The sequence below is a fragment of the Cervus elaphus genome, chromosome 7 (assembly GCF_910594005.1).
Source record: "Cervus elaphus chromosome 7, mCerEla1.1, whole genome shotgun sequence".
Classification (NCBI taxonomy): domain Eukaryota; kingdom Metazoa; phylum Chordata; class Mammalia; order Artiodactyla; family Cervidae; genus Cervus; species Cervus elaphus.
The window spans coordinates 31,321,410-31,348,169 of NC_057821.1; the positions used below are offsets into that span (position 1 = coordinate 31,321,410).

Genomic DNA, 26,760 nt, shown 5'->3' on the forward strand with positions numbered 1-26,760 from the left:
CCAACATCCGCTGGATCATCGAAAAAGCTAGAGAATTCTAGAAAAACATTTGCTTCATTGACTATGCCAAAGCCTTTGACTTGGTGGATCACAACAAACTGTGGGAAATTCTTCAAGAGGTGGGAATAGCAGACCACCTTACCTGCCTCCTGATAAACCTGTATGCAAGTCAAGAAGCAACACTTAGAACCAGACATTGAATAACAGACTGGTTCCGAATAGGGAAAGGAGTATGTCAATGCTGTATATTGTCACCCTACTTATTTAACTTATATGCAGAGTACATCATGTGAAATGCTGGGCTGGATGAAGCACAAGCTGGAATCCAGATTGCAAGGAGAAATATCAATAACCTCATATATGTGGATGACACCACCCTTATGGCAGAAAATGAAGAGGAACTAAAGAGCCTCTTGAGGAAAGTGAAAGAGGAGAGTGAAAAGTTGGCTTAAAACTCAACATTCAAAAAAAGATCATGGCATCCTGTCCCATCACTTCATGGCAAATAGATGGACAAACAGTGGAAACAGTATCAGACTTTATTTTGGGGGACTCCAAAATCACTGCAGATGGTGACTGCAGCTATGAAATCAGAAGACACTTATCCTTGGAAGAAAAGCTATGACCAACCTAGACAGCATATTAAAAAGCAGAGACATTACTTGACCCACAAAGGTCTGTCTAGTCAAAGCTATGGCTTTCCAGTAGTCATGTATGGACTTGAGAGTTGGACTATAAAGAACACTGAGTACCAGAGAACCAATGCTTTTGAACTGTGGTGTTGGAGAAGACCCTTGAGAGTCCCTTGTACAGCAAGGAGGTCAAAGCAGTCAATCCTAAGAGAAATTAGTCCTGAATATTCATTGGAAGGACTGATGCTGAGGTTGAAACTCCAATATTTTGGCCACATGATACAAAGTACTGACTCACTGGAAAAATCTTTCTCTGATGCTGGGAAAGATTGAAGGCAGGAGGAGAAGGGGATGACAGAGGATGAGATGGTTGGATGACATCACCGACTTGATGGACATGAGTTTGGGCAAGCTCCAGGAGTTGGGGATGGACAGGGAAGCCTGGGGTGCTGCACTCCCTGGGGTCACAAAGAGTCAGAATGGACTGAGGGACTGAACTGAATTGACGTGTTTGCATATGTATCTATGTATATTACATAGATTCTTTTGGATATGCACTGCTAGTAAATAAAGTTTTTAATATAATACCTAGTATTCACTTTTTTTTCCCCTGGAAATGGGAATCATGCTCTTTGGTTGGCTGAATCTGCCACTTTTTTCTTGCTTTCCATTTCACTAAATTTTGCTTTTATTATCATACATTTAAATTATTCTTCTGGCCCTTCAGCACTTTTCACTAACTTGTACATCTTTTAATCAACTGGTAGATGTCTTCATTTGTTTTGTTCTTTGGTGAAAATTCTGAAAGTTTGTATACCAGAATATTATTAGTAGTACCTGACATTCTGATTCTACTCAGGTACTTGGTATGTTTAAGTGGGTTTTGAGAACCTGGGCCCTAGTCAGACTTAGATGGTAGACTGAAGTTGCTTGCTTTGTGTTAAAGGTCAGTTCCCTGGGAAATAAACATTGAGATGGAGATGGAGATGCCAAAGCAGTGACCCAGGGGAGGCTGGCTCCAGGGCCAGAGCTTGCCTCCTCCTCCACCCCTCTGCAGCCTATTCTGAGGATGGCTGCTGCTGAAATTCCTCAGAGATAACCAATTGCTTCTCCTTGAGCCTGGTGTAAGATGGTGTTAGAGTCTTATTGGGATCACTCTTAGAATCGACTGCAATGAGAGGGTAAAGGAAACAAGATTAGGAAGAGGCAGAAGTTGAACTTGGTGTTGTAAAAGAAGCCTCAGTTCAGCTTACCAGGATATCTGAACCTGAAATGGCCCTTTAGTAATATTCTGAATTGAGGCTGGATTTGAGCTACACTCAAGGGTTGGTGTACTCTTGAGCAAGGTTTCCTCTTTTCTCAAGAGGATAGTGCCCAGAGTAACCCAGCTGTAAGCCATTAGAAGTCAACACTCCTGAAGTGGAGAAATAAGTGCCACATTCTGGAGGGTGATTTGACAGGTGCATCACACCACTGTTCTTTCAGAAAACTTGTGTCAGATATATGCTTTTGACCAGTATCTTTGACCAGTAACCCCTCCTTCAACACACTAATATAGAAGAGAGCAGGTGTGGTTAAAATAATATGATGGTTAATAGAAGATCATTTCATTTTTTCTTTTGGGCTTCAACAAAGGTCTCTGACACACACTCCCCCACCCCCTAATACTTCATACAACACCCCCACCCCGACCCCGCTCCGCCCCCCGCACACACACCCCCGTTGCCAGAGTTTATAGTCTAGTTGAATCCAGTGGTGTCCACTCTGAAACAGTTTCTCAAGAGGAGCTAGTCATCTTAATCTAGTACCCGTATTTATTCTTCCAAAAGAACATTCTTCTTTGGTTTTGACTGACACAAGGTTGCTTTTTTTTTCTCCCTTTTTCATCATCCGGCAAACCAATTTCTAAATTCATTATAGCGGAGAGACATATGAAATTATGTTCAAATAATGTGTAGCTAAAGGCCTTTTCAGGATGGGCTCCGTGGCTTAGCTGGTTAAAGCGCCTGTCTAGTAAACAGGAGATCCTGGGTTCGAATCCCAGCGGGGCCTGTCAGAGTGCTGTTTTTGCGATTTTCGCCTCAGAAAATATTTTTCTGTAAGTGAGTAGAAACTAACTTGAATTGACACTGGATGAATATCCTAATACTCAGGACTTAAGCTTTGCTTGGGAAAAATGGGGTACTTTGTAGAAGAGGACAGAGGTAAAAGGGTAAATAATATCCCGAGAAGCATTCCCGACACATAGACCAGAAGTAATTTAAGGACTCCGATTATTTGTCTGAATCATGATATTAGCAATGGATAGGTAGCCTAGCCTAGCAGAGGTTTTCCTCTTTGTCTAATTATTGGAATCAAGTGAAGGAGATTCATCAGCTTTAAATATATGCTCTTTCAGATATCCTTTACGTTTGTCTGATTACTAGAGAGCTTTAATTATTTTTTTGCAACCTCAGATACAGTTAGAGTAGGGTTGGAACTCAAGTTTTGTTTTTGGTTTTTTTTTTTTTAATAGACTATTTAAATAGCTAATGGCTTTGCTAATTTCAAGGTAATATGTAGAAGTATTAGTACCAAGATCTTTAAGGAACAATGGATAGGGTATAAAGACAGAGACCCATGGTCAGAAGTGATTAGTTTAAATCCTCTGTCATTGAATCTGTTCTTGCTACTCACCACTTCTAGGAAACCTTCAATTGTCCTTTGCATTTCTGCTCTTAGCCTCATCCTAAAGAAGGTAAGGGGGGGAAAGAGAAAGGGCTAAAAAAAAAACCCAAAGAAACCTAATGTAAATGTTGAATTGAGTACTGTAATAGCTGTTTCTACTTTTCAAGTGATTCTGGACTCTAGGTCATCACTGAAGTTTTTGAAAAGAGAATAATATGGTTAGTGACAAAGAAGAGTGGTTAGTGACAAAGCATATAAAGCATCTAGCAAGAGTTTAGAGACAAATGAAGTCTTACATGTTTTTCTAGACAGATTTTTACATAAAAGTTCTGATAAAGACATTAAGTCCTAAAAACAAAGATGTTTCTGTTTATCTGCTGTTTCTTTTGACATTCTAAGATATACCTTAAAATAATTAGACTCTACAAATGTCCACTTCCCCATACTTAGTAATGTGAACAGAATTCTACAAGCAATGATTGCACCCTAAGTACCTTCCTACTTCTCATTGTCATGGCCCAACAGATTAATTACTCCTTTGTTGAGCATCCGGGAGTGCAAATGTGTCAGAAGACTGACATTTTAAAGAATCTCTTAAAATGGAGTTGAATCTAATCAGTGAAATCCTGTACCTCTATAAGTGTTGAGTACTTAATAGGTCTAAATGATAAAAGGTTGTTATTCTATAAAACAGTTTTAAACAAGTCATGAACATTCTCAATTGTGTCTTTGTTAAAGGGACTTCTCCCTAGTTGAACTATTATTTCTTTCTTGACCTACCTTACTCTTCATTCAAACTTCCTTCCCCATTAAATGTTCTCTGGCTTGGGATCCTTAAATGGACAGCTCCTCTTTTGTGCTCTGAGGGTACAACTGACATTGTCTTAAGCCAGCTGTGTGGTTCTTTCTTCTTTATGTCCAGGTATGCACGTCTCATGTTGGACACTGGATAAAGTTTGGTGAACAAATTCAAATGGAATGTCCCTTGAAAAGGTGGAAAAGTAAGGCATGGTGATGAGAGAAGATGTTAGGGAAAGAGGAGTCTCTGGAGCTGACCCTTCCTTGGCTGCCTGCCTAGAGCTGATCTTTCGAAATATCCATGTCTGAAAGAGGTCTCTGCCTAATTTCAAACTCACATTTCCATTGCCACCAGGATTTCACATGAGTACCACTTGCACCATACACCATGAACTCAACTGATCATTATTTCCACTGGAAACCTGTTATTAAACTTGACTCTTCCTGCTGCCTTATCCCACCAGTCAAATTATCACAGTCTTCCTGATTTACATTCAACATACGTGAGATGTTTTTCTCTCTGTTCATCTACTTGGTTCTTATTTGGACCTTCTTCACTACAATCTCTAACAACCTCTTCCTGTTCTCCCTGTCTTTAAGGCTGGCCATCTGAAGTCATTCTCAACCCAGAAGACATATATCTCTGGCTTAAAACACAAAACATCATTTCTTCCCTAGAATTTCCCAGTCTTAAACCTTTCTTCTTTTTCTAATATATGCATTTAAACTTATATATTTTCCTCTAAGCACTACTTTAGTTGTGTGTTGTATTTTTATTCTTTCAGTTCAAAGTATTTTCTAGTTTCCATTGTACTTATATTTTACTTAGAAGTGTACTGCTCAAGTTTCCCAGTATTAGAATTTTTTTAGTTATCATTTTGATATTGACCTCAAGTTTAATTCTGTTATTGTCAGAAAACATTTTTTTAAATTGTTTGAATCCCTTTAAATTTATTAAGACTTGTTTGGGGGCCCTTTTTGTTTTGGTGTATGTTTAATGTGCACTTGAAAATAATGAGAATTCTGCAGTAGTTGGATGTACTGTGTGATAAATATCAGCTAGGTCAAGTTGAGTAGTTACTAGCTATGGCTTATCCTCTCTATTCCTACTGATTTCCTCTTTTCTGTAAGTTTCTCATCAGCTACTAAAAGTGATCTTTAAAATCACCAACCATAGTTGTGCTTATTGTAGTTCTTGTTTTAGTTTTCTCAGTTTTGCTTTATATAAGAATTGACATGTCTTCTTGCTGAATTGATCACTTTGTTATTATGAAATGTTCTTTACCTTTGGTCTTACTTTTTACTTTGATGTCTCCTCTGTTTGTCAATCATGTTTCTAATGGTTGGTGTTTGCATAGCTCCCGAACACTTTATTTTCAACCTGTTGTCTTATTTTTCAAGTTTATTTCTTGTAAGAAGGACACAAAAGGCTCTTGTTTTTCTTTGTTTTATTTTACTATTTAGCCAGCCCATTTATGCCTTTTAATTGTTTATTCCATTTACATTAAAAGCAATTATATATATATATGGGTCTAAGTTGACATCATTATTTGTTTTCCATTTATCCTACTTGTTCTCTGTTCCTCCTTTTCTACCTTCCTTTGAATTAATACTTCCTGTTCCATTTAATCTTTACTTAACCTAAGATGTAGTATCATTTCCCTCCAGCTGTTTTTAAGATGTTTTTAATCTTTGTTTTTCAAGAATTTCAACATAATTTGGCTAGTTATAGTTTTCTTTATCCAGGTTGGTATTTGCTGAGCTTATTCAATCAATGAATTGTCACATGTTTTCCCCCACTGAGCTATAAGTACCCTTAAGTTTAGAGCATCTTAATGTATGTAAATCACACTTTTTTAAAAAAATAAACTTTCAGTGTAGATATAGATGACATCTACACTCCAAAAATTAAAGATTAGTCTCCACTCCCTCTCTCATCAGATTCAAATTGAAATATACCTTCCCCTCTTTGGGAGGCACATCCATCTTGCCTTTGATCTGGCCCATAAATCAGCATTTAGTCTTATTTCTTTCCATGCCTTGCTTCAAATGCTTGGATTCCCACCCCCTCTACCCCAAAGATTATTCCCATTTCGTTCAGTTACCAACAAAAAAAAATTCCCTTACCAACCTGTAACCATCATACTTCTTTTCATCTATTAAGTCTTAGATTTGGTGTCATTTTCTCTTGGAAGCCTTCAAGGCCATTCCAATTTTTTGGCTGTTCAAACAGGCTTTTCTGAACATTGTGGTAGATATATTTGGTAAACGCATTTCTACTTATATTTATTATTGATTTTAAAAAGAAAAAAAAAGAAAAATGGAAACATTTCGAGGACCTAGGGCACCTGGTCACCCTTCACGTCTGGTTTCCGTAGTGTAGTGGTTATCACGTTCGCCTAACACGCGAAAGGTCCCCGGTTCGAAGCCGGGCGGAAACAGGTTTCACCTCCGCGTCTTTTTCCATTTCCGTAGGAAATCTCTGTACATTGTTTTTGTGGTACCAGACTTCAAAACAAAAACCACATTTGCCCTTCTTTTGAGGCCCAGAGCTTTAAAACGAAAAGCTGTCCGGAAGCCATCTGCCCTGAAGCCCGGGTTTCCCCTTCCCCACCCGCTCTCTCCCTCCCGCCCTCGGCGTCCTCCTGCCAGAAGGACCGAGGGGCCAACCTGGGGTCAACCGGAGGAGACCGCTGCAGCAGCGGGCCTGCGCCGCGCGGGCGACAGTCTCCCTCGGACGAACCGGTTTTCTGCAAAGTGACTTTCTCCATCTTCAGAGGGAGAAAAGTGCTTCACTTCGAAACCAGACAGCGATCGCACAAAGGTTCAGTTATTACTCCTATTAGTACCATCCAGTAGTTCCAAAGCTCATCAGGCGTAGATGGGGAAAGAAGAGTTGTGGGGAGCAGCTGGGGTGGAGGGATGGATAACAGGAGATTCCCGTCCACAAAAACTCCCCGGGTATCTGTACTGGAGAAAGAAGGCTCTTACCTGCATATTTGGGAGCGCCCTTCCCCTCCGTTCCCACCAGCCCAGAAAGATCCTCTGGGACTGTTTCCCCGTGGGGCTAGATTTTAGGCTATTCAACCGCAGTGGAACATGCCAGACCCGTCCCCCCTCGCCCCGCTCACCCCCCCACCTCTCTCACCCCCAGCCCTCCCAGGCCCAGGGCGGACTCCCGGCCCTGGCTGATGCGGGGAGCCTCCTCTTCAGCGGAATCAAACTCGACGTTCTCCTAAAACTCAGCATCTGGCATCCAGCTCCGCCCCAAGTGGGAGGCCAGCAGGCGGAAACGGTCTCGGATGAAAGGAAGGATCTGGAGCATTCCTGAAATCAGTTAGGTACCAGCAGTTTGAGGGATTTCCCGGAAATAAGAAAAGTTGAAAAGTTTTGTGGCTTGTTTGTGTGTATTTCATGATATATTTTGCTAGAAGTCACTTTAGAGGGGTGGTTTTTCTTTTGGAATGGGCATAACACAAGAAATAGCATGCTTCCACTCGACCCACATTCAGGGAAATGACACTTTTGTCTCCAGTGTTTAGCTCAATTTACAACCGCGCCTGCGCTCAGTGACCACATGGGGGCGACAGAGACTGGGCTCTCCGGAAGGAAAGCTGGGGCCCAGAATTTGCCCCCAATAGTCCCACCAGTAGACTAAGAGGATTCTCAGAATCTTTCTGATGTGAATTCTTTCAGACTTTTGGGGGGAATTTAACTGATTTTTATCTTAGAGGTTAAGTCACACCAGATCCCATATTCTGGATATTTTGACTAGATAAAGGCAAAAGGAGGCAGAAAGGAGATGAAGCTTTCTTGGAGCAGGGCTGTAGCAGTCGGAGGGGTGAGAAGTTTTTCACATCTAAATACATTTTGAAGGTAGAACAAGACAATTTCCTCACATCCACGGAATGAAAGAAAATTTGAAGAATATTGCCAATATTTTTTTTTTCTGCTTAAAGACCTGTAAAGTTGAAACTGTCACTAAGTGAAATATGAAAGCCTGGGGTTGGAGAAGGTCTTCTTGCGGCCACTCAGAAACCGGTGATCCTCTCTTCTTCTATCCTTGCAGGGAAAGGATGAATACTTGTTTTTAGTCGAATAAATAAAACCTGTCCTGCCAAGCTGTGATGGCCGAGTGGTTAAGGCGTTGGACTCGAAATCCAATGGGGTTTCCCCGCGCAGGTTCAAATCCTGCTCACAGCGTTCTCGTTTTCGGTGTATCCTTGATTCTTGAAATTTACAAATAATTTACTGCCGTCCCACGCAGCATGCATGCAGAAAAATCCCTTGAAAGGCAGTTCTGATATTTTTAGAGAGTGGGCGCCAGCCAGATTAGAGTGTCAGAGTTCCCTTTCATAGTCTGAGCCTCTGTGAGCATCCAGAGTCCAGCCTACCCACTGTCCACAAGAGGCTTGGATCGCGTTCAAAAATACTGGCTTCGTTGAGATGGTTTGTTAAGCCTTTAAGAGTGATCACAGTAGCAAAGTGAACAGAGGAGACATTGGAAAATGGTTTCTCTTTGCGATTATAGAGAGCTGCAGCTACTTGAAATCATTCCCAGGCAACCATCTTCAGTGTTTGTCCTGATACCAGCGGCTGCAGGTGAGAGCCGTAAAAATGGAAGATAATACTCCACGGTATTTGCCACGCTCTCTTTAAGAGAAAGCCTTTTATACAAACGAGGAAATTGAGGCACAGAGAGAATATATTTTTAAATTCTCACATTGTTTTGAAGTTCAAAACCATACAAAGTCTTGTCTCCTGCTCAACGTACTAAACTACTCTTTTAAAGCACTTTTGCATTTTCAGCTGTTTTGCCTACTTTGAACAGCTAAGTACATTTTTAAGCCAATTTTATTCTGTTTTCTGAGTTTGTTACATGAGATTCTTAAAATGTATATTTCTATTGAATCCTTGTCTCCTTATAGGATTTTGAGGGCAGGTGAACATTCTGCAGGAAAAAGCGGTGTGTGTGTGTTGGGGGGCGGGTGGGGAATGAAGACCTCAAAACTAGCACTAATATACGCTGGGTAAGACAGGATTTGAAGTGGAATAAGGAATAGATAACTGAGTCCACAGAGATTTCATACTAAGCAGCAAACAAGTAAACAAGTCTTCAATGCATAGTCAGCAAGTGAGTGAAGACTCCCCATTATTTTCAAAGAAAGCACTTTCTGTAAATCTATGTTATGGAACCAAATCAGGAAAGAAATCATGCTTTCCCAAAGTCAATTTAGTCTCTGGTTTTAACCCCTTACTAGATTCTTAAAAATCAATCATTTCTTTGGTTGGCATAAACTGCGGATAATGATGAAAATATGAACATGAGGACAGCCTAAACAGCGAGGGCCAGTGGCGCAATGGATAACGCGTCTGACTACGGATCAGAAGATTCTAGGTTCGACTCCTGGCTGGCTCGTTAGGCTGACTTTTTTTCCCCCTTCTAGGTACTCTTTTCTAAAGGAAAGTCCTTTTTAAGTCCTTCGAATGTATTTTCGTGGAACTGATCCTTCATTTTCCGTCCGTTGAGTCTGAAAAAGACTTGAGAATCATCAAAGGACCCATCCAGAAAGCTGTTCTTCCTACTTTTCATCGCTTCTTGAACATGAGAAAAGTGACTGACTGAAAAAGACCATTGGAAGGGAGGTTTTTACATCATCAAAACTTCAAAGGAAAACGAAAAAAAAAAATTTTCCCTACCAGTATCTTCTGCATCAGTATTTTTTTTCCCATTGGGAAGAGTCCTCACTCTGAAGACCATCCTGCAAAGTTCTTTCCTCGCATAGCTACTGGCAAAAAGAGATATCTCCTATGGAAATGCTGAGTCAAGAAGTGTGGTAGAGACGCGATGCAAGAGGTTTTTTACCTCAGGATGAGAAGGGTCTGTCGTGAGCCCGGATAGCTCAGTCGGTAGAGCATCAGACTTTTAATCTGAGGGTCCAGGGTTCAAGTCCCTGTTCGGGCGCTCCTGTTTTGCTTCCCAGGTGGCGCTAGTGGTGGAGAACCGAACTGCCAACACAGGAGACATCGGAGACGCGGCTTCCATTCCTGGGTCAGGAAGACTCCCTGGAGGAGGACCTCCAGTATTCTTGCCTGGACAATCCCAAGGACAGAGGAGCCGGCAGGCTGGAGTCCATAGGGTCGCAGAGTCCGACTCTACTGAAGCGGCTTAGCGCACACACCCCTGAGGCCCAGCCGGTGCGCCTCACCCCCGGTATCTACCCCACCAGCCGGAAACGTCAATCTTACGGACACACACAGGAGCTGGGAAACCGGACCTCAAAGTCAACAGAAGAACCAAGAGGAATGCCCTCCCCACTATTTTTTAAAAGAAGATGAGCGTGTAAGGAAGGCGTGGAAAGGTAGCTTTGGAGCGGCATCTCCAAAGAGAACAGATTTGCCTCTTTCTCTGTGTTGAGGCGGAACAGAGACGTTGGGGGAGATGACTGCCAAGTGAGGGAGAATTCCTCAAACTAAACCAAAAGAGGATCTTTATAGGTGGCTAGATTTCCGAATGTGTAACTTGTATCCTGGCTCTACACCGCAGGTAAAATTCACCACCAAGAGGGAAACGTTTAAGCTTCTGGGCCTCAGATTGTAATAACCGTGTGTTGTAAAGGTCCACCTAGCGGGTATCATAAGTCCAAAACCAATAGTCCAATGGCCCGTACGGGGATCGAACCCGCGACCTTGGCGTTATTAGCACCACGCTCTAACCAACTGAGCTAACCGGCCACCGCGAGAGTAGTTGTCTTTTATTAAAGTAGATTGGTTTACATTTTTGTTTTGGTGTAAAAAAAAATTTTTTTTAAATAATAATTTCTTTTTATTCCTCTCCCTCAGACCACATTCATAGATTTTAATAAGGAATCTATACTATTTCAATTATTCGTATTTGGACTAGAAAATTCACGGAGAAATTTTTGTGCAGAAGTTGAGCCTAGTTTATTTGTAGAAAAAGCACTGTAATAGGATCTTGAATCGTGGGTGAAGGGAGCCTTCCGTTTTTAAAAACATGTCCCTAATGGAGAAGGCAATGGCACCCCACTCCAGTACTCTTGCCTGGAAAATCCCATGGATGGAGGAGCCTGGTAGGCTGCAGTCCATGGGGTCGCTAAGAGTCGGACACGACTGAGAGACTTCACTTTCATTTTTCACTTTCATGCATTGGAGAAGGAAATGGCAACCCACTCCAGTGTTCTTGCCTGGAGAATCCCAGGGACGGGGGAGCCTGGTGGGCTGCCGTCTATGGGGTCGCACATTGTCCGACACGACTGAAGTGACTTAGCAGCAGCAGCACTGGATCACAAATTGCAAATAATTTGTAACTTAGAGACCTAATGTTTTCAAGTTGGTATTAAAATTTTCACCCATGGTACAGTGCATTCTCTGTATCACTCATCTTCCATTTTGCTAATGGAAGGATCCAAGCACGAGGTTGGAGAAGATAGAGTGAGATGAGCTCGTTGGCCCTCGGGGAGGCTATAGTTTTTATCACCTAAAGTTGAAGGAATCTCCTGCAGCCTAGGGAAATGCCCTTTTATATTTCCTAGGGTTGCATTGGTTGTTTTGGGTTTTGTTTTGTTTTTTCCCCCTACTTTTTGAGCTTTTCTGCTGACCGGACCCCTAGTTAAATTTTCACCGAATATATTCATTTAAAGCTAAATGAATCAACAAGTAATGATTTTTGTTGATTTTTAAGCCGACGCTGGTGCAAGGGGGAAGTGTGAGTTGCCAATGGTTGGTTAAGTATTCAACAGTTAAAGGCTCAAGTCCCGCCAGTCTTCTAGGTTTTACTTCTCTAATCTTTAAGAGCTCTTGTCCTGGTAAGGCTTACAGGTGCTCAAAAGTCAGGGAAACGAAATCTGTTAACTCTTGGGCAGTCCCACGTCCTCTGTACTTTTCAAAATCAACTACCCTCTGGCTTTTGAGGATTCTTCTACATTCCAAAATGTGTGTCTAGACCCCTGATGTTCACTTAGAAAGCCATCGCTAAAGAATGAGCGTGTTTTAGCTATTTGAACTCCGAAAGAATTACTGTAAATAAGGGACAATTGAAATTGCTCGTGCCCTGCTTCTTATAGATGCCTTTAATAACATCTAAATACATAACTAAATAAAGCATTAAGTGTTTTGCTTTGGGTTTTTTCCCCTCTTTACCTTAAGGAATTACTGGTAGTTGTGAAAGAATTAATGTGTATAGGCACAGAATTACGTTTTGCCATAGAAACTAAGGGTAAATGTATGCAACTCCTCAGCATATAAAAGGCACTATCGACTTATTATATTGTATATTTGAAGACTATGGACATTTAGTTTGGCGTCAGTATCTCTTAGTTCGCGTTACAAAAAGCAGTTGCCGAAACCCGGGATTGAACCAGGGACCTTTAGATCTTCAGTCTAACGCTCTCCCAACTGAGCTATTTCGGCCACCCGTTCGGCACCGTCTCAACAACTACTCTCTTTAAATAGTCTTTTCTTAACTACTTCCTTCATTTCAGAAAAATGTAAGAAAACCTTTTGTCTTATTTTCTGAAAACATAATACACTTCCCCTTCCAGAAATAATTGTAACAACAAAAAATAAGACAATGAGAAAACATCCCCAAATTTTCTGAGTTATGATAGGAGGATCAAAAGAACAGAGTGGTAAAAGAAAATTTATGTATGTTTCTTAAGGATATGAATTGGAGAGCCAAAGGGGCGTGGTGATTCATAGCTTCCTGTTGGAGTGGTAAGCTTCCTAGAACTCAAGACAACACTGTTCGAGATAATTTCTAGCTTGACGCTTAAGTATCTTCTATTCTTTCAGTCATTTTTATTCCTTTCTATTCTATTAAAGCGTGTTAAAAAAAAATAAAGCATAAGTTATATTCAGTAAAGCACCCACGTTTTAAGTGCACAGCATGATGATCTTTACAAGTTTACACCACTTAGTCACCATGCATGCTCCCTCATGTTCCCTCTCATTTGTTTTTAAACTATATACATATTGAATCAAGTAGACTCTGCATTCTTATGTCTGGCTTCTTTCACTCAATATTGTCTTTGAGATTCATCTGTTTTTTCTTAAAGCAGTTCCTATTTATAAACTTCCATTTTATGGTTGTACCCCAATTTACTGATCCACTCTAATGTTGATAGGCATTTGGCTTTCAATTTGTGGTTATTATAAAAAATACTGAACTTTCTTGTGCATAGTTTCAGATGAACATAATCATTGATTTATTAGACAGATATATAGATGTAAAGGTGGAATTGCTGGTCTACAGGATATATGTGTGTTTAACTTTATTACCTGCTGGAAACTATTTTCCAAATGTATGTAACAGTTCACACTACCGAAAGCAACATATAAGGCTTCCGGTTGCTTCACAGTCTAGCCAATACTGGGTATTGTCATTTTCATTTTAGCTACTCAGGCCAGGATGTAGTGATAGTTCGTTGTGAGTTTGACTTGTATTTTTGATGATTATGATATTTTACATCTTCCCATATGTTCTTCCCTATTTAAGAAATTGGGTTGATTGCCAGTTTTTTAAAAATTGAGTTTGTAGTTCATTTGTTGTTCAGTCACTCAGTCATGTCCAACTCTGCAACCTCATGGAATGCAGCATGCCAGGCTTCCCTGTACTTCACCATCTCTCGGAGCTTGCTCAAACTCATGCCCATTGAGTTGGTGATGCCATCCAATCATCTTGCCCTCTTGTCGTCCCCTTCTCCTCCTGCTTTCAATCTTTCCCAGCATCAGGGTCTTTTCCAATGAGTTGGCTCTTATGTTATTGTGAATACAAGTCCTTCGTCAGATATGTGTTGCAAATATGTTCTCCCAATTTGTGGTACATCTTTAGTTCTCCTAATTTTGTATTTTGAACTTTTTAATTTTAATGAAGTCCAATTTATCAACCTTTACAGTTAGTGCTTTTCTGCATCCTAGTTCAGAAATATTTGCCTACACTAAAGTCATGAAGTTGTTTTCCTATGTTTCTGTCTAGAAGTTTAAGTATTTTATTTTTAATATTTAAAATTATATTCCATTTTGAATTTATGTATAGTGTGAGATAAGTATTAAATTCATTTTCTTTAATATATGATTTCAATTAACCCAGCATTATATATTGAAAAGTCAATTTTTTCCCCTACTGAATTGCACTGTCTTCCTGTCATCAAACAGGGAACTGTATATGTGTCTGTTTTTCTCTAGACTTTCTATTCTGCCACATAGGTCTATGTTTGTCTTTACACTAAAATTATACTATCTTAATTTCTTTAACTTAAAATTAAGTAACAATATCTTTTAGCATTATTTAAAATAGCCAGGACATGGAAACAACCTAGATAACCATCAACAAATGAACAGATAAAGAAGTAGTGGTACATATATACAATGGAGTATTACTCAGCCATAAAAAGGAATGAATTTGAGCCAGTTCTAGTGAGGTGGATGAACCTAGAGCCTGTTATACAGAGTGAAGGAAGTCAGAAAGAGAAAAACAAATTCATATATTAGCGAATATATATGGAATCTAGGAAAATGGTACTGATGAACCTATTTTTAGGGCAGCAATAGAGACACAGACATAGAGAACAAACTTGTGGACACAGTGGGGGAGGGAGAAGGTGGGAAGAACTGAGAGAGTAGCATTAAAACATATACATTACCACATGTAAAATAGACAGCCAGTGGGAATTTGCTGTACGATGCAAGGAGCTCAACCTGGTGCTCTGTGATAGCCTAGAGGGGTGGTATGGGGCAGGAGGTGGGAAGGAGATTCAAGATGGAGGGGACATATGTATACCTATGGCTGGTTCATGTTGTTGTATGGCAGAACTGACACAACACTGTAAAATAAATATCCTCCAGTTAACTAAATAAATTATTTAAAAGTTAAGTAATATTATCTGATAATAGAGGGCCTCAGTTTTGTTTTTCTCACTTTGGATTGCCATAGTTATTCTGGATTTTTTTAATTTTTTTAATTTATTATTTAAACATGATTATTTCAATATAAATGACTGTGGCTCAGATCATGAGCTCCTTCATCAGATATGTATTTTGTAAACATTTTCTCCAGTCATTCTCTTTCCATGGGCTTTCACAGAGCAGAAGATTTTAATTTTAATGGACTCTAATTCACCAATTTTTTTTCTTTCACAGATCATATTCTTGGTATAGTATCTACAAAATCATTTCCAGGTAGAACTACTTCCCTGGTAGTTCAGTGGCTCAGACTCCCTTCTCCCAATGCACAGAGCCTGGGTTCAGTCCCTGGTGAGGGAATTGGATCCCACATGCCACAAATAAGACAATCAAATAATTAAATATTTTTTAAAAAGTCATCACCAGGAGTTCCCTGATGGTCTAGTGATTAGGATTCAGTGCTTTCACTACCCTGGCTCAGGTTCAGCCCCTGAGCATGGAATTGAGATCATGTAAGCTGGGTAATGTGGTAAATAGTTATCACCAAAACTGAGGTCTGCTAGATTTTCTCCTATGTTATCTAGAAAAGTTTACATTTTACATTTAGGTTTGGTCTGTCATCTACTTTTGAAAGGGCAACCCACTCCAGTATTCTTGCCTGGAAAATCCCATGAACAGAGGAGTCTGGTGGGCTATAGTCCATAGGGTTGCAAAGAGTTAGACACAAATGAGAGACTGAGCATGCATGCACATCATCTACTTGATTTAATATTTGCAACATAGGGTTTGTGTCTAGATTCATTTTTATTTTGTATGTAGTTGTTTCCGAATTGTTTGTTGAAAAGACAATTCTTTATTAAGTTGTCTTTGCTCCTTCATCAAAGATCAGTTGACTGGATTGGTTTAGGTCCATATCTAGGCTCTTTATTCTGTTCCATTGATCTATTTATTTATTCTTCACCAATTCCATACTGTCTTGATCACTGTAGTTTAATGACAAATCTTGAAGCTAGATAATGTCAGACCTTCAACCTTGTTCTTCAGTAGTGGTGGTAGAGGTTTAGCTGCTAAGTCATGCCCAACTCTTGCGACCCCATGGACTGTAGCCCACCAGGCTCCTCTGTCCATGGAATTTTCCAGGAAAAAATACTGGAGTAGGTGGCCATTTCCTTCTCCAGGTTGTTCTTCAGTATCCTGTTGGTTATTTTGCATCTTTCAATATACTTTAAAATCAGTTTATCAATATACATAATATAACTTGCTGGAATTTTACTATATCCTCCAAAGAATGGGCTCATTTAATCTAAGTAATCAAATTTGTGGGCTTACCTGACTAGACAGCCTTCAGACCAAAACTACTGAGACTGCGTGCTGCCACTACTGAAATCACGTGCCTAGAGCTGGGTCAAGAGAAGCAACAAGAGAAGCCACTGAAAAAAGGAAGCCCACACACAGAAATGAAGAGGAACCCCAGCTTACCACAACTAGAGATGCCTCCAGGTAGGAACAAAGACTGAGGGCAACCAAAAATAAATAAATGAATAAACTGTTTTCTAAAAAAAGTGGAAGAGAGAGACATAAGAAGATGAGAATCAGAGAAGATGTGACAAGGGAAGCAGAGATTAGAGTAATGCAATTGCTGGCTTTGAAGATGAATGGGTCCAGAGTTAAGGAATGTGGGCCACCTCTAGAAGCTAGAAAAAGCAAGAAAAAGAATTGTCTAAGAGAATTTCCAGAAGGAACACAGACTTGCCAACAGCTTGGCTTTAGTCCAGTGAGAGCCTTTTTAGATTTCTGGTTTACAAAAGTGCAAGACAAGAATTTTGTGCTAAGCCACTAAGTTTCTGACATGAGGGCAGTTGTATAGTAGTTTGAGCATTCTTTGGCATTGCCTTTCTTTGGGATAGGAAGGAAAACTGACCTTTCCCAGTCCTGTGGCCACTGCTGAGTTTTCCAAATTTGCTGACATATTGAGTGCAGCACTTTAACAGCATCATCTCTTAGGATTTTAAATAGCTCAGCTGGAATTCCATCACCTCCATTAGCTTTGTTCATAGTAATGTTTCCTAAGGCCCACTTGCCTTCACATCCCAGGATGTTTGGCTCTAGGTGAGTGAGTGACCACATCATCCTGGTTTTCCGGGTCATTAAGACCTTTTTTTGTATAGTTCTTCTGTGTATTCTTGCCACTTCTTCTTAATATCTTCTGCTTCTGTTAGGTTCTTGTCGTTTCTGTCCTTTATGGTGCCTATCTTTGCATGAAATGTTGGTATTTCCAATTTTGTTAAAGAGATTTCTAATTTTTCCCAGTCTATTGTTTACCTCTATTTCTTTGCATTGTTCACTTAAGAAAGCTTTATTATCTCTCCTTGCTATTGTCTGGAACGCTGCATTCAGTTGAGTATATCTTTCCCTTTCTTCTTTGCCTTTCGCTACTCTTCTTTTCTTAGCTATTTGTATGGCCTCCTCAGACAACCATTTTGCTTTCCTGCATTTCTTTTTCTTTGGGATGGTTTTGCTCACCACCTCCTGTACAATGTTACGAACCTCCATCCATAGTTCTTCAGGCACTCTGTTCATCATATCTGATCCCTTGAATCTAATTGTCACCTCCACTATATCATCATAAGGGATTTGATTTAGGTCAAATGGCCTAGTAGTTTTCCCTACTTTCTTCAATGTAAGCCTGAATTTTGCAGTAAGGAGTTCATGATCTGAGCTATAGTCAGCTCCAGATCTTGTCATTGCTGACTGTATAGAGCTTTGCCATCTTCAACTGCAAAGAATATAATCAGCCTGATTTTGGTATTGACTGGTGATGTCCATGTGTAGAGTCTTCTCTTGTGTTGGTGGAAGAGGGTGTTTTCTATGACCAGGGCATTCTCTTGCCAAAACTCTGTTAACCTTTGCCCGGCTTCATTTTGTACTCCAAGGCCAAACTTGCCCGTTACTCCAGGTATTTCTTGATTTCCTACTTTTGCATTCCAGTCTCTTATGATGAAAAGGGCATCTTTTTTTGGTGTTAGTGCTAAACGGTCTTGTAGGTCTTCATAGAACCATTCAGATTCAGCTTCTTTGGCATTAGTGATTAGTAATTGGAGCATAGACTTGGATTACTGTGATGTTGAATGATTTGCCTTGAAAACAAACTGAGATCATTCTGTCATTTTTGAGATTGCACTCAGGCACTGCATTTTGCACTCTTGTTGACTATGAGGGCTACATCATTTCCTCTAAGGGATTCTTGCCTACAGTGGTAGATACAATAGTCATCTGCATCAAATTTACCCATTCCTGTCCATTTTAGTTCACTGCTAGCAAGGTGATGCTCAAAATCCTTCAAGCTAGGCTTCAGCAGTATGTGAACCAAGAACTTGCAGATGTACACGTTGAATTTAGAAAAGGCAGAGGAACCAGAGATCTTATTTTCTTGGGCTACAAAATTACTATGAAAGGTGACTACAGCCCTGAAATTAAAAGACCCTTGCTTCGTGGAAGAAAAGCTGTGACAAACCTATACAGCATATTAAAAAGCAGAAACATTGCTTTCCAAAAAAAGTCTGTATAGTCAAAGTCATAGTTTTTCACTTCCTAAGTATTTCACCATGGGCACGACCCGAGATGCTGGGAGGACAAAAAGATCAAGTCCCTATTCTCATGAAGCTTATCTTCTAGTGGATGGAGACAGATATAAGGCAAACAAATTAAAAAATATGGAAAAGAAAACAAAAGTCATGGTTTTTCCAGTAGTAAGTTATGGGTGTGAGAGTTAGACCATGAAGAAGACTGAGCACCAAAGAACTGATGATTTTGAATTGTGGCGCTGGAGAAGACTCTTGAGAGTCCCTTGAACTTCGAAGAGATCAAGCAAGCCAATCCTAAAGGAAATCAATATTCATCAGAAGGACTGATGCTGAAGCTGAAGCTTCAATACTTTGGCCACATGATGCAGAGAGCCCACTCATTGGGAAAGACCCTGATGTTGGGAAAGATTGAGGACAGGAAGAGAAGGGGGCGACAGAGGATGAGATGGCTGGATGGCATTCCCAACTCAATGGACATGAGTTTGAGCAAACTCCAGGAGATAGTAAAGGACAGGGAAGCCTGGTGTGCTGCAGTCCATGGGTTACAAAGAGTCAGGCACAATTTAGTAACTGAACATCAACAACAATTAAGTTTGTCCTAATTTGTTACAGAAGCAATAGGAAATTAATACAATTATCAAAATTCATCAAACTCTACACTTAAAATGCGTGAATCTTATTGTATATAAATGTCTTACCAGAAAAGAGACCTAAGGGACTTCCCAGGTGGTCCAGGGGTAAGACTGCACTCCCAATGCGGGGGGTCCCAATTTGATCCTTGGTCACATGTCACAAGCCACAACTAAGAGTTTGAATGCTGCAAACTAAAACTCCTCATGCCTGCTGCTGCTGCTAAGTCGCTTCAGTCATGTCCAACTCTGTGCGATCCCATAGACGGCAGCCCACCAGGCCCCTCTGTCCATGAATGAATACATTTTGCTTTAAAGGAAACATTAGAAAACTGTATTGTTGCTTTCTGTTTTGAACAGCTAGCTACACAGAAGTTGATGTGATCAGAGTGATCACAGAGTTCCTAAATCAAGCCATGGGAATCAGAGACAACCCAGCCCTTGATTGGCCAGAGATCACTACAGGAAACAGGAATAACCCCTGGAGATATTCTTTGTGATTCTAGCAATTTTATTTTCACATTGTTTCCTCAAACATCATTTGGTCACTATATTAACTAGTATTATGTAATATCATGTCAGGCACAAGGTTTCAAAAAGTATTAAAGAGGCTCTTCTGCTGAAAAATTCATTAAGTCCCCTACATACAAATAACTTCCATTATAGGAGTGCATCCATAAGTCCAGTTTGTTCACAAAGTTAACCTAGATACCCAATTAACACAATCAGCCATATAGTACTGTACTGTAATAGGTTTATAATACTACTGACTGGAGGAGGGAGAGGAGGTGGGAGATGGCAGAGCTGAAGGATTGTCAGCAATAGGAGACGGAGGGCAAGGTGCAGTGTCACTCATGCCTGACATTGAAGACATAAGTTCTGATTCCTTGCTGAATTCAATTCTATCTACCCTCTTTTAAAAGATGATCCAGCGATGTCTAGGTAGCAGCTCCTTCTTTTCTCACCATAAATGACACGGTAGCACAGTATTGCTTTCTGAACGGCTGCTACATCCTTTGTGTAGTGTCGGGAGCCGCCGGGATGTGCCCAGGCCGTGACAAGGTCACCAGACGAGAGAGGAACCTGCAAGGCAGCTCCTCCCCTCGGGGTCGCCCCGGGGATCCAGTTTGTCCCCTTTCTCTTTCTGTCCTACTGTTATTGTGCTTTCTACTAAATCTTGGAAACATAATATGTAGTAATCAGGCCTCCCCGGAATAGCCCAAGCCGAGGGTATGGCTATGGGCAGAAATAAGGAAAAGGCCACAGGCATAGTTTGGCTGCTTGCTTAGAAGATTATAATGTTCTAGATTAGAAAAGAGTAGAGACATTTAGATTCAGAAGTAGAAGTACTGCTTCAGTTTACTTGCTCTTTGGTCAAGAGAGTTTTCATTGTTGCTATTTCAGTGCTGCTATTTGTCCACTGTTTCTATTCCCTTAATAAACATAGAATATGATGGGTATTTTTGTAGAATTAGAAAATGTGTAACACGAGATTTCAACAGTATAAAAGATTTATATTAACCAGCCTCACTGCCATTACCTCACTATTAATAGAGGTGTTTTGCTGCTTTGGAGGTGTTTTGCTGCTTCATAGTTAAAGATTGTAGACTGAGGTTTTGTGGTCTTAGACAAAGAAAAATGTCAGGATTCTCACATGGTACTATTCTCAGAAATGTCAAACATGTTTTTGTAACCCTTCCCATGTATTGTTTTATTATCCAAAGAATTCATACTGTATCTGGAATCTATGGAACATTGTTTTTGTCAGAGTGAAAATGTTAGGCCATTGAGGCAAGAAGACTATGTATGGAACATTCAAGGAAAAAAGCCTGTAATCGGGATTGTTCCAGATGAAGTCATTGGAAAAGATATGAGGGAAAATATTGACAGGAGTATGAAACCAACATCTGATGTAACATGAGGTGATGGTAAGGGGGAGGCAAGAAAAACAATTCTATATAATCTGAGCTGTTAAAAAATAAACAGACGAGTTCTTGCATTGCAACCAGAGTCCGTGCACTTCTTTTCACCGACGCCATTCATCCCTCGGGTATTCCTGGACCCGCCGGGGCTGGATTCCGGCAGTGAACCATTATAGATTCAAGTCCTGTGCTCAAAAGCTAACTTTCAGTTCAGTTGCTCAGTCGTGTCCAACTCTTTGAGACCCCATGAATCACAGTGCTTCCTCAAATAAAGGAGGAGGTCCAAATAAAGGAGGTCCGCCTTGCCATTTCCTGCATCATGAATCACTTCAGTTACTTCGTCTTCTTATCTCTCTTCTTCCTTTTTCTGGGCCTCCCATTCCTGGTGCTTCTTAGCAGCACCGGATACATCACTGATGCTTTTACACTTGCTTCTGGACATCCTGGACTTGGAAGAAAGATACTGTACTCCATACAGTACTGTACGAGAAAGTACACAAAAGCACGACCACTTGTAGAGGAGGCACGTGTGTGACAGCGTAAGCCAGACAAGTGAACTAACTCGTGACTGGACAAGTGAATGCATGTTGGCATTTTTTAAAGTTCTGCAACTTGAAGATTCATATGTAGATTTACTATGTGCTGGGGCAACCTTTTTTCCTTTTTCTTCTCTAACTATGCTCATGGGGCCATTCCCATAGCTTGACTTTTGCCTTTGTTCTTACCTCTGCCCGTACCTGTCTTTCACCATATATATCCAAGACTTTCTCCCTTATTTCCTTCAGGTTTCTGCTTAAATGTCACTGCTTAGACAGGCCTTCTCTAACAACCTTATATCACATAGCACTCCCAGCATATTCCCTGGTATCCTTGATCCCTCTTATCCTATTTTTGTTTTTTGCTATAAACTTATTACCACTTTGTCTAACTATATATAAATATGTTTATGTTCAGTTGTTCATTGCTTATTTCTCCCTACTAGAACTTAGGTTCTAGAGAATAGAGATTTGATATTTTTTTTTTTCACTACAGTAATCTCAGCATCTAGAGTGGATCTGGCAAAAAGCAGGTATCAAGTATTTGCTGAATGGCTGCCTTTGAGATAAAGTGTACAGGAGAGGGAGTGGATTTGATTTTGATGATTTCCCCATGTGTTGCTGTTACAGACTTGCAGGAATCTCTAGACAGAAATATCCAGTAGGCAGTAGGGGGCATAGGTCTTGATTCAAATGAGGGGACTGGATGGGAAAGAAATCTTAAAATCATTGGTATTTGGAAAGATGCTATAATTAAGGGAACGAATATAATACAAAAAATGTGTATATCAGTAGGTAAGAAAAAAATTGAGATGAAACTGTGGGCTATAACCATTTGTAAGAGACAAAGGAGAAGGAAGGCCCTGTGAAACAATGAAATCCAGGAGAGACTGGATAAAAGTAGAGCAACATACGATCATTTATTTCAGACACAGCCTCCAGATGAATGTCGTTTTTCCAAAAAAGGTCGTTTATTTTCTGATGAAATTAGGAAGAAATACATACCCAGCCACCTATGTTTCATTGCAGGGGAAGATAAATTTTGTTCCCCAGTCTGGTTTATATAAAGTAGGCGGTGGAGTTCGACTCAAGCACATTTATATTTCACAGATGAAGTTCAGCAACCTCACTGCAGATCTTATGGAACTCAACGTTAAGATGCCTGCGCGTAGCTTCTGGTCATTCGTGAGCCCCTGTGACAGCTGCACGAAATGGCAGAGCGTAAGACCCAGGTTGTCCTCTTCCGTGCTCAGTTCCCAAAGATTTGAGAAATGGTTTTATACTAGGAGCGAGGAAAGGATGAGGGAGACTCATTCGAAGCTGTACAACCTGACTTTAAGATCTCCTAACAGATGAGAATCGAATGAATATGCTTGAATGGGCTCAATTTGCCTCCTTTCGGCTTGTGATTTCTTTGTGTTTGAAAACGACCAAATATTCTCCTTAATCATGGGAATATCTGCGTTCTCACCTTGGAAAACGTAACAGCCTCTTTTTAGCTTTTATCTTTAAAGAGGAGGGAAGGAACGCATTAGAGTGAAAAGAGACTGAAACCATAAAGGGAAGAAAACATGCTCCAGGTGAGGCTCGAACTCACAACCTCGGCATCACCCGCACATATACTGCTGTATAAGTACCGCGCGCTAACCGATTGCGCCACTGGAGCATGCTTTCCCTCCGTTCTCGGTGCGCACTCTACAGAGCCACGAGCGACCGGCGCGCCGGATCCCCGAGACAAGCAGAGCGGGAACGCGCGGCACTGCTGAGGACCCTCTTCTCCCCACCCTCCTCAGCCGCGGCTGGCCTGGCAGAGACACTTTGATCGAGACACTTCCATCTCTTCCGCAAGCGTGTGTGTGATCCTTCCTCTGGGCCAGCGAGGATCAGCATTTCCCAGGGGTTCGGGGATGCTCCTTTCAGAAGCCCCGAGAGAAGGTTGAGGAGAAAGGACGGGCGGACTCGGGTTCCCCCTCGCCTTGACTCCAAGAAGGGAACGATTTCCGGGGAAGACAAGGGCTATTTGACTGAGGCATGGCATCACCGCGCACCGCCTGGCTGGTCCGTGATGCTTCCTACCAGATCAGGACCCAGAGAAGCAGAGCCAGCCCAGTCCTGGCCCCGCGGGTTTCCCAGCACCCGCTGCGCTTCTGGCGGAACTATCCACCTTGCTGTCCAGCATCTCCAGGCTGTGCCTCCAGGTTCCCCTAAATCCTTCCCGAGCCTGCTTGCAAACCTCATTTGAAGTCATACAGCCAGCTGGTCCGGCATCTCCTGCGGGAAAACAACCAGAGCGGAAACGGCTCCTTTGGGCCGCGTGTTACATATGGAGATTGAGGTGGCGTCCCCCACCCCCACTCCCACCCTGCTCCTCCACCAGTTTTGACCTTCTTTCGAGGTTCATTGCAGGTAGTTGGCCTCTACAATCCAGGACAGTAGAGGCAAACCCAGTTTGGCCACCCAGTATCTTCATTTTCTGCCTGGGGCATCTCATTATAAAGGTCAATTTTGTTTGTTATGTGCTTGTTTGTTTTTGGTGTAGGGTAATCGCAGCTGGTACATACACACCAGATATGAGGCTTTTAGGCTTTTATGGAAGAATTCCTGTCAGTGAGAAGGAGAATTGGGTAAATAATGGAATAGCCTGACTATTCCTGTCCACACGGGACTTAACAAACAGGACTGAGAGTACTAGACCAGTGACTAAATATCTCCATTCAGATGCAGAAAGGAGTGCGAGGGGAGAGAACTGTTTCCATATCTCGGCGTCTGTTGCATTGCTGTACTGGATCATTACGTGTTTTTTAAACACACCTTAAATTAAGGAGTAGTGAGAAGCGACATAGCCCTTTAGTAATGACCATCTCACCACATGATCTCCTCCTACATTCCCACCACAGAGGCCTGGAGCTCTGCCTGAACAGGGCATTCATCTAAACAACAATAGCAGCCACAAGTTGGATGGAGCTTATCATTGGCCAGACATTTTTCTAAGTGATTTATATAAACCACATCTTAGCACTCATGTGCTGTGTTCCAAGTCTGAATCTAGACAAGAAGAACTAGTATCTTCGGAGCTATTCTTAAGAGATGAAAACTTACAAGACTCACAATATGTCACTAGATATTAAACTGACTTTCATTAACACGTCGGCATTATAAGCATAAAATCATGGTGCATGAAGGAAAATGTAGATAGAAAGCCAAGTGCTTGGAATTGTTAACGTTAAAAAAAAAAAAAAAAAAAAAAAACTTCTGATTTCTGCCTGCTCTTCTTTCTATGGAAGTCTGGCCTGCACCCACCACAATTTGGGTTCCCTTGCCCTGCAACTTCATCTTGAGTTTCAGTTGAGGGAGCAAAGAGAATGAGAGAAGACACAAAGTTTGGAGTATTTCTCTCTCTGGATTCCTTTCTCTGGGTCAACTTGATTTAGTTCGTCAAAGTGGATGTTTCCTTCAAATTCCAGATAAATATCCAAAAATGAATTTGCTGGATCATATCGTAGTTCTATTTTCAATTTTTTTAGAAGCCTCCATGCTGTTTTCCACAGTGAGTGCATAAGTTTACATTTCCACTTACAGTGCAGAAGGGTTTCCTTTTCTCAGCACCCTCACCAACATTTGTTATTTCTTGTCTTCTTGATAATAATCCCCTTATATAATTGACGTACTTAGACCATTAATATTCAGAGTAATTAATGATGTGGTTGGATTAATACTGACTAAGTCATTATTGGCTTCTATTTACCACCATTGTTCTTTCTTCCTACTTTTGTCATCTACACTTTTCAGGTTTTAATTGTGCATCTATATGATTCTATTTTCTCTTCTATCTTAGCATACAGTTACACGTCTTTTACTTTTTTCAGTAGTTTGCAATATATATTTACAACTAATCCAAGTCTACTTTCAGATAACACTAATAGCACTATATCATGTCCTGAATAGTGTGAGTACCTTATAACAACAAAATAATCCCAATTCCTCTCTACTGTACCTTGTATCATTGCTGTCATTCATGTCACATATATACAGATATACACAAGCAAATATACATAGAGAGAGGTGTGTGGTATATAAATAAGCATACATAATCAAATACTTAGTTAATACTATTATTTTGAACAAACTGTTATATAGTAAATCAGTTAAGAATAAGAAAAATACAAGTTTTTATTGTACCTTCACTTTTCTTCTTTGGTGCTTTTCCTTTGTCTATATAGACCTGAGTTTCTGATCTTATTTTTTTTTTTTTCCATCCTTCTTAAGAAGTCCTTTTAGCATGTTTTTTTTTTGTTTGATTGTTTTTGCAAGGCAGGTCTTCTAGCAACAAATTCCCTAAAGTTTTGTTGGTCTTAGAAAGTATTTTTGTTGCTTCTGAAGGATAACTTTGCAGGGTACAAAATTCTGGGTTGTTTTTTTTTTTTTTTTTCCCCATCAAAATTTTAAATATTTAACTTCACTGTCTTCTTGCTTGCATGGTTTCTGAGGAGCAGTCTGATATAATTCTTATCTCTGGTTCTGTATGGGTAAGATGTTTTTCCCTCTAACTTCTTTCGGGATTTTATCTTTTATTTTCTGTAGTTTAAAAATTAAGTGGCTAGTTGTAGTCTTGTTATGTATTCTTGGTGTTCTCTGAGCTTCCTCAACCTGTGGTTAGGTGTCTGACATTAATTTTAGGAAAATTCCCAGTCATTATTCTCTCAAATATTTCTTCTCTTACTTTCTCTCTTCTCCTTCTCGAGTTCCCCTTACTTACATGTTACATCTTTTCTAGTTGTACTGCAGCCTTTGAACACTCTGTTCTTGTTTTTTTCAGTCCTTATTCTCTTTGCTTTTTCAGTTTTTGAGTTTTCTATTGTATCTAGCTCTGAGATACAATATGAAGCAAGATATGACTCTTGTCTTCAAGGAAGCTTAGACTCCATTAAGTAAGTATGATAAAATCGATAATTACAATATCTCTTTAGGCTTATAACACCTAAGTTAGTCAGGACTACAGGTTACAACAAATTGAATCACAATAGAAATTGGTTTATTAAAAGGCTTGTTGTTGTTCAGTCATTAAGTCGTGT

General features: G+C 40.5%; 8 non-coding genes across 8 annotated transcripts; 5 read left to right on the top strand and 3 right to left on the bottom strand.

The window, feature by feature from the left end:
• Positions 1-2,610: 2,610 nt before the first annotated feature.
• On the top strand, positions 2,611-2,684 carry TRNAT-AGU. The gene has a single exon. It is a non-coding gene; the product is annotated as a tRNA-Thr (tRNA).
• Positions 2,685-6,465: 3,781 nt separating this feature from the next.
• Positions 6,466-6,538, top strand: TRNAV-AAC. Its single transcript has one exon. It is a non-coding gene; the product is annotated as a tRNA-Val (tRNA).
• A 1,680-nt stretch (positions 6,539-8,218) lies between these two features.
• On the top strand, positions 8,219-8,300 carry TRNAS-CGA. The gene has a single exon. It is a non-coding gene; the product is annotated as a tRNA-Ser (tRNA).
• Positions 8,301-9,443: 1,143 nt separating this feature from the next.
• Positions 9,444-9,516, top strand: TRNAR-ACG. The gene has a single exon. It is a non-coding gene; the product is annotated as a tRNA-Arg (tRNA).
• Positions 9,517-9,989: 473 nt separating this feature from the next.
• TRNAK-UUU lies at positions 9,990-10,062 on the top strand. The gene has a single exon. It is a non-coding gene; the product is annotated as a tRNA-Lys (tRNA).
• A 696-nt stretch (positions 10,063-10,758) lies between these two features.
• On the bottom strand, positions 10,759-10,832 carry TRNAI-AAU. Its single transcript has one exon. It is a non-coding gene; the product is annotated as a tRNA-Ile (tRNA).
• Positions 10,833-12,454: 1,622 nt separating this feature from the next.
• Positions 12,455-12,527, bottom strand: TRNAF-GAA. Its single transcript has one exon. It is a non-coding gene; the product is annotated as a tRNA-Phe (tRNA).
• A 10,733-nt stretch (positions 12,528-23,260) lies between these two features.
• TRNAI-UAU lies at positions 23,261-23,354 on the bottom strand. Its single transcript has 2 exons — positions 23,317-23,354; positions 23,261-23,296 (listed from the first exon to the last, which is right to left on the bottom strand). It is a non-coding gene; the product is annotated as a tRNA-Ile (tRNA).
• Between the last annotated feature and the right edge of the window lie 3,406 nt (positions 23,355-26,760).